Below are 12422 nucleotides of genomic sequence, written 5' to 3'. Positions count from 1 at the left end.
AATGATATAGCTTATAAAGTGGCTGGTGAGTGTACGCCTTAGACATCCATGCATCCATCCATGCATCTATCTTGTTTGTCAAAAATATTTGTGTTAGATTGAAACAAATTCTTCCTATGCTTCACAAAATTAAACTTCTAAATTATGGTTTACATGTGTTCACTAAATTGACATACCCTATGCAACACAGAAAGATATTTTTGCTTGACAATTGGCTAAATTTTTTAAGGCTTACGTACAGTATGTGTGACTCTCAGAGAACACATATCACCTTTACTGGCTTCTACAACTGAAACACTACTGAATTGATTTTCAGCATGCCCAGACTAAGTAATCCTGTTTGTGTAGCCTTCCGTGCTTATTGCTGCAGTGATTCTTTGGCACTGAGAGGAATTAAATAAAATGAAAACGGAAAGGGAGACTTTCAGGAGCTGTTCCATTTTAAGGTGATACAATTCAAAGCTGAGAATATTCACCTGCAGCAAGCAGACAAAGAGCTCCTAGATAAGAGAAGAAAGCAGATGCCTTAACTGCACTCCTCCAGCTCAGCTTCTCCAGAAATACAAACTCCATGTTCTTAAAAAGCTTAAATGAAATCAAAATGAGTTCCTTTTCAGGACTCATTAGCCTGCTGAAACATTTTTGTTTTGATGTCACCTTTCTTTTTATTTATTTCTGTTTGTTACCTGTGCAAATATGGACAATAGTGTTACCTCAGCATTACACAAACCAAAGGTATCAAACACATCCAGGCTTAATTTGTTTTTTAATGTCTTTTTCTTTATTGTTCAAAGCACTGTGGGGATAGTAACATTGTCACCCTTTTTCTGGAGGTGATGAGCTCATTGTGTGTGTACATCTGTTGTAGGTCATGATGATGTATAAGCTATTGTTCTCAACACTGATGACAGGCAGGACATGCTTTATCAGATGTTTGCACTATTCCCCAGCTCCTTTTGATATTAGCTTCAGTGTGTGGTTACTCTCACACTGCAAATACAAAAGAGGACAACCAGAGAATTACTTATTAGCCATCCATTTGAGAATAACAACATTATATCAGTGCCTTCCCAAACTCACTGCTCTTTTGTGCTGTGACACAGTTTGGTTAAAGTAAAAGAAACAACTTTATTGGGTGCTCAAACATACCAGGTTTGGGTGGGTTTGCTGAAATGACTGATACCGTTTCACAAGTACAACAAAGAACTCAATAGCCAGACACAACTGTTAACATCAAATTCATTGTGTAGAATTATAATGACAAGAAATTATTTCAGCTTTCCCTTCTCAAATACAAAAGATGAACATTAGGCAAGTTATTGATTTAGGTAAGTCCTTAACTCTCTCCTGAGCAGATGAGTCTTTAACATGGTGAGTGAGTGCATTAGCTAGGCATTCCAGTAAGGGATCCAACAAGCACACTAACTGGATTATCTATGTGGAAGGAGAGGATATGCAGGTAGGTAATAATAAAAAGTGTTTTCCAACACAAGATGAGCAATGCTTTGGCACTGAATGATAACTGACCTGAACAATCTACAGGGAGCATGACATACTTGATGTAAGCTAAGTAATAAAGGTTCAAAAGTGTTATCTTCAAAGTTTCACCTTTGTTGGTAGCACAAAATGCCATAAATAAAATGGCAATGATGTACTTCTCATGTCTGCTGCTGAATGATCACAAAGTTCCGCCACTTTGCCCATAAAATCAAAACCGAGAGACTAATGCTCTCGCCCTGTGACAGCTCAGCCTCCAACGTCTCCTATTGAGTTAGACAATCAGAGGAGAACAGGTCGATGGCTGTTTGCTTAATTCTGACATAATTTTTGGCAGATTGAGAATTTAAGGTTAGGATACTCTGATGATATTTTATCCACATTAAAATACGGAACAATTCAAGTACTGTACCATTTAAGTACTGGTTAGTGTTATTTGTTTCGAGTAAATGATTCAGCAAATAAGATTTGTTACAGTTTTTTTGTATTAGTGTAGAGCCCACTGATATAACAAAAAGCTCTTGCTTAGAGTTACTGACAAAAGAAGGGTAGACTTTGTTAAAACATTGAGTGTGGATCAGTCTGATTGGGGCTAATACCTAATATACTTAATTAGGTCAGCAATGACAATTTTGAAGGACACCATGTCTACAGATTTGCATACTGAAGATTTGTACTCCACTTTTTGTCTCTTTGTTTCAGGTGTTAGAAAATGGCATCATTTAAATCAATAAAACAAAAAAAAAGTTATATTTAGCTCAATATTAAATTGTTTCTGGAATGGTTTTCTGAATGGCAGATTGGGCTTTTAACAGTTCAACCTTGTATTGGCATTGAAATTGACAGACTTGTTATTTTTTAGGATAACATTCATTATGGCTGCTCTGCAAACCACTCTGTTTCTTAATTTGAGAAATAAAACGTGACTCATTGCGTCATAATCTTTTAAAGCTCTCCAAATTACATTATAAACAAGGTCAGAGCTTCTCAGAAATAATAAGATTTCGATAATCATTTTTAATCCCCCCACGCTGTTATACCACAAGACAAATTGCATTGCTTATTTATTTTCCATCGGTGCTGTTTCAAATAAACAGTTTTCCTCTCTCAGGATGGGGATTAATGTTTCTCCCCCTCAATCTCCCCCAAAAGTCTGTCTTGTTGAGTTGATCTTGGCTCTGGGATGAGGATGCCTGTGAGGATGCAATGTCAGACAGTAGAGACACCCCTACCCTACAATGCACTTGGGTCAAGTGCATTTAGGTGTGACCACGGGATTGGTCCCTCAGAGAGCAATTAGTGTTCACTAAAGAATCTGGGATGGTGGGAGCAGTGAGATGTCAAACAATTGCTTCACTCCTCGTCAGCTAAACGGCTGTTACCCTTGCCTCCTAAGAGGGCAAGCTGCCAGTGTTTTGTGTTTCTCTGTGACCATCCCCCCAAGCTGCAATGCAGCTGCAAGCCCTTTAAGATTCAGTATTAATCTAATCACTGCATAATTTTGTGATAAAACATTTTGCGGTGTTAAAATCCATTCACCTGTAAAGTACTTGACTGTTTGGTGATCTAAACTGTCAGATATTCACCAAACGTTTCTTTTTCCATGCATTAAAACCCTGACAAGGAGCTACATTAGATCTGAGCTGTAAACAATCTGCCAGTTCATCTTTAACTACTTCAGAATAGATGAAACTTTTCAGAAAACAAAGAATTTTTTTCTTTTTCAGAGTGTCATTCAGCCCTGTCAATCTCTTCTGAGCACTAAGAGTTTATTTATCAAACTGGAACAGGCTGATCCAGATACATTTTTGAGATTTAAATTGCAACATTCTCACTTTAACGTTATATTATAAATCCTTGTTAACGGCTGCGATTACTGCCACTAACATGTCAGAAACTCTACCTTTGATAGACCTGAAATTTTGTCATTCAATGACATTTTTGTCTAATCTGAAGCACAAAGACGCCTAGTGACAGGGATTCTTTTCGTTTACCCAAAAGAAAAGACCAGTTGTTATGGTTACAAGTTATAAATAGAGCAGGAGTGTAGGTGACAAGGGAACTGAGAGTTTCAGGATGAAAGATACAAATGACATCCACCCCACAATCCCTTGCTTCAGTCTGCTAACTTACAGGGAAATATCACCACAGGCATCAGCTGAAGCGCGTATATAAGCACACCTGAACGGAAACAGATTATCTATTTTTTATATCTACTATCCACTTCTGTTTGCAACTGATTTATCAGGCAAAGAGTTAATGATGGTTGTGACAGTGTAGTTTTAAAGTTGAAACAAAGTAAGGTGTGAGATATTGGCACTTCCTTCTGTTCGATTGTGATTTGTTTTTTTGTTTTTTTGCACATTGTTCTGTGCCCCAGTGCCCGGCACCAAGGGGCTCCTAATACAGCCTGTAATTAGAACCAGCTCAAGGATTTAATGAAGAGGTGCTCACATGATGGCAGCAGCGCTTGAGACATTGCCAGTGGTTCTGACTTCAAAGTCAGAGATATGGCTTCCCAGCAAAGGCCGGGGAAAAGCTGCGACGAGATAACAAGTCATGGCTTTCTTTTGATTTGTGGCATGCCAGGACACTTACTGTATAGTTTTGCAGCCAGCAAGGGCATGCAAACGGTTGATCAGTGTGGCATTGCACTTCTGGGCAATGAGTATCATCAGCAATAGAGCCCAGTAATGATGCGAGTGGGAGGCAAGATAAGATATGCGGATTTCCTTCCCCTGCTGATTTTCAGTCTGCAACTACCAGGATCACCTCCTATCTACTGTAGAGTGAACTGCCTTCCAGAAATGCAAACTCTGGAGGAGTTTTATGATCAACCCAAAAGGTTTAGAGGAGGTGGGTGTGTTTCAAAGTAATTTAACTATCTTTGACAGCTGTGAACTAAAAAAAAACGCTTTGTCCTCGGGAAAAGTTAAACGACATTGGAAAGTTATGAATAAATATTAATGAACATTTTTTGGACATACTCTATTACTGTGTTGCTATGTTAGTGAAGCATATGTTATGTGCCGTGTTAACTATACTGTCCTTGGTGTTGTGTGCTGGTGTATGAGAACTAATGAAGTAGACAGTGTCCTCAGTTGCATTGCTAAAGGGTGTCTACCCCCACTTTCACATTATATTAACTACAGTACATTTCTTTGAATTCATCCCACTGATAAGATACTTTCTTTTTCAATTTGAAATGCCCTCAAATTGCATTAATTCCCTTTAGAGTGTGTTACATAAGATACTTCAAAGAATTGTGGGAAAAGATGCATTTTCCCCCAAATGTAAAGCTGATTTACAAATGTGTGCCCTGATCTCAAATACAAACAAAAACACTGAAAGGCAGTAATTTCCTTTCTGTTTCACAGGCTTCAAAATAGTTTCAACTGCATATTAAGAATCTTTGTTTTTGTTTTGGGGTTTTTGTTTTTTTTGGGGGGGGGGGGGGGGGGGTTTTGTTTGGTTTCATGCACACCACAGTTGCTTTTTCATTACATTTTGGCCTATATGCCTATATTCTCTGAAGTTTATCTTTTTTAATAAGTCAAGCTGTTGATTTTATTTGACATAAATTAAAAAAAAAAGCAACATTAAATGCATAGCTATTTAGCACGTTTTGGGGATCCATCCTAAAGTAGTATATAATTTGGAAATTCAATATATTTAAGAATATTACAGAAAATAATATTTAATATCTTGTCTGTTTACATCATTAAGTCTGAAAGTAACAGCTGATCATCTTACAGGGGCTTAAGGGCTAGACTATTTCTTCGCCAGAACCAGTCATTTGCAGAACTTTCTTCTGGTTGCATAACTGTAACTCAGTGCCAAGAAAGGCTGAGCAAGTAAAAACCTGTTAGAATAAATGTCAACATCCAGGCTTTAAAAAAAACAAAAAAAAACAAAACCCAACTTTATTATATTTTAACAAACAAAAAAAGACCATCAAACTACTGAATACACACACAAAACAATGAAACCCTCCCTGGCCCCACACAAAGGTCCTACTACTTAGCAAAACCACAATAATAACTAATAAACACATAGTAGTAATAATAATAATGGTGATAATAGACAAAATAACCAATCAAATAGAACAGGAAGAAATAAAAAGGGTGATGTAAACTGTTGTTTCAGTTTTAGGCCCCCTTCTCTTTTCGCTACCTGTTCCGACTAGGTTCCAGACTCAGAAAGTATGGTATTTGATTCCACTGTTATGCGGACGATACCCAGATTTTTGTCCCTCTTAAAAAGAATGAAGCATATTCTGCTAGACTGCTGTTCAATTGCAATCGCTACACACGTAAGTATGAGCATGTTTCTCTCGCTTTTTAGCCTCGCTCCACTGGCTGCCAATGAACTTTAGGATTCATTTTTTTAATTCTTGCATTTGTTTTTATGGCTTTTAATCATCATTCCCCACCCTAACTCTCTGAGCTTCTACAGCCTCATATGCCCTCCTGTTCTCTTGGGTCAGCTGATCAGCTGCCCCTGACTGTACCTAAAACTAAGCGTAAGCTCAGAGGGGACCATGCCTTCATCATCGCATACCAATTTGGAATGATTTGTTTTTAAATCTCTTCTTAAAACCATTCTCTTTTTCTTGGCCTTTGACATCATGTGACATGTTCATTCAATTTTATTTTATCAATTTTTATTCTGTTTTGCTTCATTTTATGTCGGTTTTTCTTCTTGGTTTATGTCTTTTTCATTTGTACCTGTTTTTATGTATTTATTCTTCTGTACAGCACTTCAGTCCATTGTTCTTTACAAAGAAGGCTGGTATGGTATGGTCCCATACCTTATAGTCCACCACATGTATGTTGTTGTTGTTGTTGTTGTTGTTGTTGTTGTTGTTGTTGTTGTTGATTTTTTAAGGTAACCAGTCATCAACAGCCAAGTTGAGAGTCAGAGATTCTGGTATATTACTGAGTAGCAATGTTTTTTCCCTTCTAGAAGTAAGCTTTTTAGGTCTGAAGGTCCATCTACGTCTAAAAAGAGTGATCAGATCCTCAGAAATAGCTCACCATTTCCATTTATAGCTGCATGTAGGCTCTAAAGGGAAAAGCTTCTTAGAAATAAATATCCAACATCAAGCCATTCTAATTTTTTCCTGCTTCCCCATTCTTTCTGTCTTTGCATACAAGTACAGTAGCTACATGTTTATACACGGTGATATGAATAACATTCTCAACTAAATATTTTTTTAACCCAGCTACAAAAACCTATATGTATATGAGTTCACATTAGCTCTTGTATCTATATGCTGTGGAAATTAAATGTGTCTATTTAACCATTCAGAGAGGACAGAAAGTTTCACATGTGGATAACAATAAAATATATTATGTATGTTTATATTCTCTTCTGTTGGTCAAAGTAAGCCTTTTCCTGACAATGTCTGTTGAGTATCCTGATCTGTTTTGGAGATAAATATAGAAGGTGTACAAGTGGACTTCCAAGAAATTAGCCTCTTTTTTTTTCTTATTTTTTGTTAAATTTTTGTGCTTCTAAAATACTTAAGTGCTTTTCCCAGGCATCATTTAAATCCTTGTTTCTCTGTACCTGATGAAGGTCACACAGACTGAAACGTTATAATTGAATAAAAATAATGGTAGGTGAGGCAGTACGCGGAGCTTATTATATTTTTCTCCACATCAGGTAAATCCCTGAATCCTTTTTCTATGAAAACACTCCGATAAATCCTTAAAATGTCTCTCACTAAATACGCCCAGGAATTCAAATTTTACTAATGAGTTGTTCATTTGATGTCAATATTCAACATAGTGAATACCATTTTTATTAGTTATTGATATTTTTCACTGATTAATATAACTGGTCTATTTGCTGTTTTAGCTTTATATCCGAGATATGTAATTGACAAAATGGTTATGAGGGTATAAACTCACTATATAATACTTCTGATTATATTTCTTCTATTTATTAATATGAATCACTTCCTGGATATTTTAAATGTATAAAGACCTAGTATTTCTATTACTACACTGATTTCTCTTGATAGATGGAGGAAGATAAAGTGCCACTTTACCCTGCTGTTCAACAGGAGAATAAAACCCAGACCTTAATTTGTAAATCTGGGGATCCAGAACTGAGGGAGCACACTGGGCTATAGGAAGGTCTTAATTATAGCAGTGTGCTAATTGTTAAAACTTAACAATACTTTGTTTTGAACACAACTGGCATTCCAAATAAAATGTTTAGACAGAGAAACGATTTCCTTTGTTGAAGATGGTTATGAGTTTTGCAAACAGGAATAAATTATTTTCATTTTGCATGTTACATTTTTCCTCCGATCTGTTTTTGAGCCAGTCTGAGTGCATCTACATCAGCATGGCATGTACATTAGGGAACAGAGAAAATATTATGCAAGGGTTAACATGCCAATTATTTGATTTGTACATACTCTTGCAAATAATTAATGTACCAAGTTCTACAGAATTGTACTACCAGACTTTGACTTATGTTCTGAAGTGCAGTTGGTTTTGTATCCTATAAAGAACTACAAGTCAGCAAAGCTGGAGCTGCAACCAAAGATTAATGGTTTGCCCAAGTACGTTTGGGTTTTTTGTTTTGTTTTGTTTCATTGTTTGTTTTAACTTATTTCTAACTTCTTAAGCATCTGTTCTCCCTGTGAGGCTTCTGACTCATTTGTGCAGCAAACTATCTAGCACATGAAACCAATGACTAATCAACTTACGATCTTGCTTGATCATTTGTGTCATGCACTAACAGTCATAAAATATGTATTTACAAATCTGATTTCAGAACCAAACCAGATGCATTTCTTTAATTTTCTATATATGCTATTAGCTTTCCTTTGCACAACTAAAAATATTTTATCCTGGACTCTACATTGTGAAATACAAAAGATAAATAAAAGTTTAGCTTGCATTAGCATGCTACATTTTGTTATTATTACAATCTGACAGGAGAGGCAATTATTTTTGTGATAAAGTGTTAATGTCAAATGAATTAAACAGTTGTCTCAAAACCACCGAGGACAAGGTGAATATAAAGACCAATATATCCACAATTAACCTCTACCCTCTATTCCCCTCTAAACTGTAAATAACAACAGTTTCCTTCATCTGAACTTGTTCTGCAGAGCTGTGCATATTATCAATCCATTACAATGGCACAGACGCCTTTATCATCATTATTCTGGCCATCTCTCACTATCTTCTACTAATGGGTATTTATAACTGTTGTGGAAGTTTTCCATTTAAATAAAGCCTGCAGACGAGCGGTGAGTGGTAGCTAACATTCTTTAATCCAAACACACAAAGAACAGAAAACCAAGCTTGTGGAGAGCCTACATGACCGCGGGGCAGGTCAGCAGAGTCTCCCTGAGCCTAGCATGGCTCTCAGTTAAATACCTTCTTCAGGAACAAAAGGCAGTACACAGCTGTTTCACACCTTAAGGTTCACACTCCCTTGCTACCTCCCAGAGTCCTCGAAGAGACAAAAGACTCTTCCTGTGGAGTGGTCTGCTTCCCCCAACTTCCTTACTACACTCTCACCATTTGTCTTAATGTATGAGTGTCAGACATGTTAAAATCCAGTGGCACCAAGGCATTATACAATAAAATAATGTGATTAATACATAAGTAAAAGAAATTCCTATACACAACTTAGAACTATCCATTGTGAAATAAGAAACTGTAGTACATTTAGTATTTTGAGTCTGGTGCTAACATCAACTATAGTAGAAAAATAAAAGAAAGTAATGGACAAAACATCATATTAATAAACTGAAGAGACAGATTTACAGACTAGAAATAATTTACTTTATGTAAAAATGTGTAAAGCGTTAGTGGGTACCTGCTTGTTAAGTGTTTTTCAGTTTTTGTCAGCATTCATCATTCATGTCTCACCACACTTTGGATGTTCTCAGTTATTATGTATCAGCTTATTACAGTTCATTGGTAGCATTTCGCAAACTAGCCCTCTCTCATGAAATGATATTTCATCTCCCAGGTGGAAGAGTTTCCTATTTAGCTTTTTAAATTTAATTTCAGTTTTGACAATTTGTTCACCAATCAGTTTAAATTAGCCCGAATTTCTCTGCAGTGTCTCACATATTTTTTCTTTTATCTTGTGCATTGCCACAGCATTTCCACTTTAAAGGTAAATAATTGATGATGGTGCATTTCAAAACATACTTTTAATGCCATAATGTTATATCACATTATAACGTGATATAGCTCTATTTTTTTATTTTTTTATTTTTGCCTGGGTGGCAGCTCTACACTTCTGTAACAAGCAAAGACTGCAACAATAACAATTTCCTTCCTTTATGTCATTATATGATTTAACAGTTTAGAGCAAGATTAGGGGAGCATTTTACTTCACTTTCAACTATCATGCTTTAGTCATTACAGCAAAATACATCTATAAATAAATAAATCTATCAAAATAAATCTTCCTCGTATTAAACATACACCGCTCGTCTCAAGAAATATATCACACACCTCAATAAAAACTATAAAGATGCACGAAATGACAATTACCAAAATAAACCACTCACATCAAAAGAGACAAATCACAAAAAATTACTGTGTAAAGTTTTTGTTTTGTTTTTTAAACACATTTTTCCTATGTGAACCTCATTGATTTGCTGGCTACTTAAACTGGCACTGGCACTCTCCAAGATTTTGATATAAATAAAATGTGGATGTTTTAAAATACTGATGCTACAATACACAACAAGAAAGAGAAAACCATCCCCAGCTCACCTAATTGATAGTAGTGAAGTTTTTGGGGATTTGCAATTTTCCTTTGTGATATTTATACTCGCAGAGGAGCACAAATTTGTTTTTTTGTTAAATATTTTACCATTTTTCAGTGTGCCATAATATGAGCATTAAATAAACCGTGACCACTCTTTTTTTTTTTTACAGTTATTTCTGTGAGCCTAATTAAATGTCTCCAAAAATACAGACAGCTGTGGACAATGTAAGGGACTGCGTATCCTGCAGACCCAGGGTCAATGTTTTCTTTTTCTTTCCTACAGCTTACCTCTAAGTCCTGTTGAGTTTGATTGACTGTACAGCCAAAAGAAGCATTTGTGTCATTCTGTAATGAAAACAGATGGTCTCCATTTTTTCTACCCTTGCACCGTTAAACCTGAAGGACATTTGAGGGTAATAATGACTGATCTGCCAAATGCCTAGGACACTGGCACAACTGACCTCCACTGGAAAGAAGTTGCATAATAACTGAAATTATTTACCAGCTACACTGAGCGGTTTTAGAGCAATCCAGTTTTAGAATTTGATGAGAATAAATCCTGATGAAATATGTGTGTTGCCCCTAATCCTTTTCAATCATAAACAGCTGTCCCGGGTCATAAATGTGAGTGTTGCTTAACCTGCTGAGAGAGCGGCCTTTGATCTGGATTTGGCTTTGCTCACCCTAACCTGATCCCCTTTTCTACCATCTGTCATAGTTTTATTATTGGTATTTTTAAATTACATTCAAAAAGATAAATAGCATCAATAAGTGCTATTCCCTTTTCATCCTTTCTTTGATTCTTAAACTCTGATTTAAACACATTGAGAATGTACATGTGACCTGGTTATGCTCACTTACATCCACTGAAATCTGAGAGCTGTTGGGTTCAGCTGTGGCCACCACTTCTTTAAGTCAGTTGCAGAATGGTGTAATGTATCTCAATGTTTCTTACCTGCTGGGAAGCATGTTTACTGTTTTAGTTATTATTTTGGTTTGGCATTATTTAAATGCATCAAGGTCAAGGCTGGAATTTACCTTCAAGACCCTCTGGTTTCAAATTCCATGCAGGAGTATATGAATATTATCCTGCTGTATTTATTTCCAGCTCAGGCAGTAACAGATGTCTCATAATGCATTTTATAGGTGGTTCCCAATATTATACATTCAGGTCAAATAATTCTGCTATTACACTAAAAGCTTCTCACTGGCATTGTGCAATTTCCAATTTCAATCCCAAATCATTACCTACAATGGTCCTATATATTCTCCTGCATTATTTTAAAAGTCTTCATACTGTAGTAATACTGGTAAGATGCGGTCACTGATACTAAAGTATCAAAACTGAGCTTGCAAGGGAGCTCATATGTGAATATATGTGTGGATTATCACTGTAATTATTATTAAAGAAATGACTTTCAGAATGATAGACGTTAGATGGTATATTACAAAAAAGAATCTGCATGATTAATCTCTTTACACTGTGGTGCATGATAAATTTTGTAATGGAATATAACGTGGTTCAGGTCACAGAAAAGAAAAGTGGCATTGTATGGTTTCCCTTTTGAATTTATAAAGAATGTTGCAAAAGATCCTAAGAAAGACTAAAGTAGAGTATTTCTAAGCAAGTATAATATGAAAAACAGAATATGTGTCATTTAGCAGGAAAAGTTAAACCAGCTTTATGACTAAAATTAGGTTAGGCAGAAGCCTGATGTAGATTGCAATTAAGCACCCAGTTTAAAAACCTTTATTCTTAGTTACCTCCCTAAGTGGTTTCATGACTAATATACTTAATTCACATATATTTAAATATAATTTTAAAGACATCTCCAATAAATTAGAGTGATTGTGCAAAGACAGGTGTGAAGAAACTCTTCACTTAATGCATATAAACAAATTCCATTTATAGATAAATTTCAATCATCTGGCACTAGCAATTCAGCAAAATCTCTCCTGCTTATAGTTGATTGATTCATATATTCATCAGTCACAGTTCATAATAATTGATTTCAGTGAGTGTCCGTCTGTGTTTTTCAATATATTATATATAGTAACACAGTTAAGGTATAATGAGAGGTTCTGTTCCGAAGATTGTTTCATTTTTCCAGGATTCACACAGACATCCTAAATGCTAAGAAGGAAATTTGTCAGCCTTACATCAGTAA

The sequence above is a fragment of the Simochromis diagramma genome, unplaced genomic scaffold (assembly GCF_900408965.1).
Source record: "Simochromis diagramma unplaced genomic scaffold, fSimDia1.1 OVJJ01000603.1, whole genome shotgun sequence".
Classification (NCBI taxonomy): domain Eukaryota; kingdom Metazoa; phylum Chordata; class Actinopteri; order Cichliformes; family Cichlidae; genus Simochromis; species Simochromis diagramma.
Note: the sequence above shows the minus strand (reverse complement) of the source record.